Source organism: Takifugu rubripes, chromosome 18 (assembly GCF_901000725.2).
Source record: "Takifugu rubripes chromosome 18, fTakRub1.2, whole genome shotgun sequence".
NCBI classification, from domain to species: domain Eukaryota; kingdom Metazoa; phylum Chordata; class Actinopteri; order Tetraodontiformes; family Tetraodontidae; genus Takifugu; species Takifugu rubripes.
The window spans coordinates 9,251,126-9,254,590 of NC_042302.1; the positions used below are offsets into that span (position 1 = coordinate 9,251,126).

The 3,465-nt window shown below is 47.9% G+C and overlaps 1 long non-coding RNA gene across 1 annotated transcript; it reads left to right on the forward strand.

Moving 5' to 3' along the window:
• Positions 1-1,753, forward strand: LOC115246615 (uncharacterized). Its single transcript, XR_003885728.1, has 3 exons — positions 1-88; positions 446-663; positions 1,170-1,753. It is a non-coding gene; the product is annotated as an uncharacterized lncRNA (long non-coding RNA).
• The last annotated feature ends 1,712 nt before the right edge of the window (positions 1,754-3,465 follow it).

A 3,465-nucleotide genomic window follows, 5' to 3' on the forward strand; every position in this document is an offset into this window, starting at 1 on the left:
CAGCAACAGACTCGTGTTTAAGGCCCAAATGTGACACACCTGCATAGTCAAAGCACATGGCCCCTGTCACGGCACTGTGTCTTCAAAGGTGACACAAGGCTGATATCCGATTTGTGACAGAGACTCAAATCCGATTTGGAAGGATCAGTTTTGCTGTTCACACTGTAAAAAACATCAAATATGGATCATTTAAGTCTGGCAGCCCCCACTGATTGGCTGTACCACAGAGCTACCTTATTGACTGGTCATCTTTATCCGATAGACAAATCACCATTTTCATGCATTCTATTCAGCATTATAAGGATTTTGTCATGAATTTACACGTCTGCCTTTGCCGTCAGTCCTGCTAAATATGAGCTTTTATCAATCATTTCATTAAAAATGCTTAAATTTCAGTACTCACAATAATCTGCCTCAGTTATTCCTCCATTTGTTCTACTTTTAGCACCACAAGGTACCCTGATTTAAGCTTCGACACAACATGGGCCCCCCATGTGTAAGCCCCCACTCGACTCCATCTAGACTGTAAGTCAGCCCGATGCAGGAGAGGAGCGAGCGTTTGACTCTATGCTGTGACTGAGAGGAAGCGACATGTCTAAGTACGGAACGTCAGTGACAACTTCCATGGAAACACACCTCTGCTCCTGAACTCTGGGACAACAGGTGAGCTGTCATTTGGGTCATTATTTTTCAGACTTTTCACTCCAACCACCAACAACGCGTATAGAAAGACACAACTGACCATAAATGGCTGAACTGGCTCATGTAAAACCAGCAAGTCATCCTGCATATGGTGCTTTTAGTGGCTCTGAATACCAGTTATGAAACATCTTGTTAAAAAGTGCTAAATTGACCAGTTGGAGGTTGTATTTTGGCTCAAGTTTATAGTGTGGTTCTATTTTGTGGAGGTAAAATGTCACTGTCGGAATTGTTTTATTTTGATGAGAATTTGTCAGATTTTTTTAATTTTTGATGTTGTTAAACAGAATATCGCCTCACTGAAGGGTCGGATTGGATTATTATCTTCAGGGCTGTTTTTGAGTGTGGTGGATTAAAAGCAGCAGTGTGAACAAATGTTCACCAAACAGATGAAAAGGATGAAAGCAAATCCAAAGCTTGTAATTTCATGAATTTTGAGGAGGCATTCGTCATGTTTTCTTTGTCTGCAGGGATTTCTCTTGTCTCTTCATCAGGCGCTTTTACTGCTGGGGGACAGGGAGTCAAGCAGGTTCAATGGGGATGGTGGCACCACCCGGAAACCAATTATCCACGGGATCCGGAGCCTTCATTTCTGCACTGAAGCTCTGAATGGTTTTGATATTCCATGATGAATTACCACAACCAAATGAGAGGGAGAGAGAGAGAGATGAGGGGGAGCAAGAAAAGCAGGAAACCGCGATAGAGAACCCGGGAGGAGTTCTTTTTGCTTTCGCTCCCTTGGGCCTTGAGCGGGTTGGAGGAGTTCTGTGCGTTTTCTCTGGCAAGCGTAGTGCCTCTCTCCACACCCACGCAAGTCTCTCAAGCCAAATGAAGTCCCAGCGGAGGAGTTCCTTCAGCCTGGTTCATTCCTGGTGTGCTCTTGAACAGCACACCTCCTCTTAATTAAACAATGACAGAAACTGTCAGTTTTACTTTTGTGAAACCAAAATGAAATAATGTGCACATTCAGTGAAAGCTACCTTTATTTTTGTCCTTTAAGAGTTGGTGCGGCTGTTTGAAGTATAAAGTGCAACCTAATGTTTTCGCTTTTAGCGTCATGGTTGTTTCGGGGATTCACAGACGGAATCGCACAAACACGACACACAGGACGCCAAATTCTCTCGAGACGGCAGCCATCCGGACCGACGCCGCTAAGAATTCTTGTTAGAACAGAAAACTAATCAGAGGAAATGAGAATGAATCTTTTGGTGAGTCACGAAGGGTGTTTACATACATACACGCACACACACACACACACACACAGTTTATGTGGATCACCGGCAGTATAATCTGCTTAAGGCAATGATTTGTTTTCATTTTTGTACACTGCACAGTTCAAAGTAATGCGATTTTTGTAATGAACCACTTATTAGCAAAATTATGCCGCAGTTGGGCCACAGTTGGCCCACCCTGGCTCACAGTCCTGCCAAGTTAACTTTGTAAATTAAACACAATTTCCATTCATCCAATTATCCTCTACCGCTTATCCGGGGTCGGGTCGCGGGGGCAGCAGCCTAAGAAGAGAAGCCCAGACTTCTCTCTCCCCAGCTACTTCTTCCAGGGGGGGACCCAGACCAGTCGAGAGACATAGTCTCTCCAACGTGTCCTCGGTCTTCCCAGTCCATAAAAGTTATGAACAGAATCAGTGACAAAGGGCAGCCCTGGCGGAGACCAACCCCCACTGGAAACGAGTTCGACTTACTGCCAGCAATGTGGACCAAACTCCGACACCGATCGTACAGGGAGCAGACGGCCCTTATCAGGGGGCCCGACACCCCATACTCTCGGAGGACCCCCCACAGGACCCCCCAAGGGACACGGTCGAATGCCTTCTCCAAGTCATGTGCATGTCTTTGCCTCGGCAACCGCCGTAGCTGCCCTCCGCTTGGCCTGCCGGTACCTATCTGCTGCCTCAGGAGTCCCACAGGCCAGTAAGGCCCGATACGACTCCTTCTTCAGCTTGACGGCATCCCTCACAACTGGTGTCCACCAGCGGGTTCAGGCACTGCCGCCACGACAGGCACCAACCACCTTGCGGCCAAAGCACCGGTCAGCCGCCTCAACAATGGAGGCACGGAACACGGTCCACTCGGACTCAATGTCCCCAGCCTCCCCCGGGAAAGCTCTCCCGGAGGTGTGAGTTGAAGCTCCTTCAGACAGGAGACTCTGCCAGGCGTTCCTTCAGACAGGAGACTCTGCCAGGCGTTCCTTCAATCAATCAATCAATCAATCAATCTTTATTTATATAGCGTCTTATACAATCAAAATTGTTTCAAGGCGCTTTCCAGAATCCCAGAGCCTGACCCCAGACAAGCAACAGTGGCAAGGAAAAACTCCCCTTTAACAGGAAGAAACCTTGAGCAGGACCAGGCTCATGTAGGGGGACCCTCCTGCTGATGGCCGGCTGGGTAAAGAGAGAGGAGAGGTGGGAGGACAGGTAGAGGATAGGATAGGTAGGAGAGGAGAGGGGTAGAGGAGAGGAGAGGTAGAGTGAAGGGGAGGTAGAGGAGAGGAGAAGGAGGAGGAGGGGAAAGAGGAGAGGAAAGAAGAGGAGAGGGAGAGGAAAAGGAGAAGGAGAGGAGAGGAGAGGAGAGGGAGAGGAGAGGCACAGAGCACAGAAACACAAACAAAAAATATGCACAATCACTTCAACGGGGCCGGCGGTCATTATGCAGCTCCGATGGCAGTGATACCTGCAAATAAATAGAGGGGGGGGGGAAGCAGAAAAACTACACAAGAATCAGCATAACTAGTCTGCTTGATGAG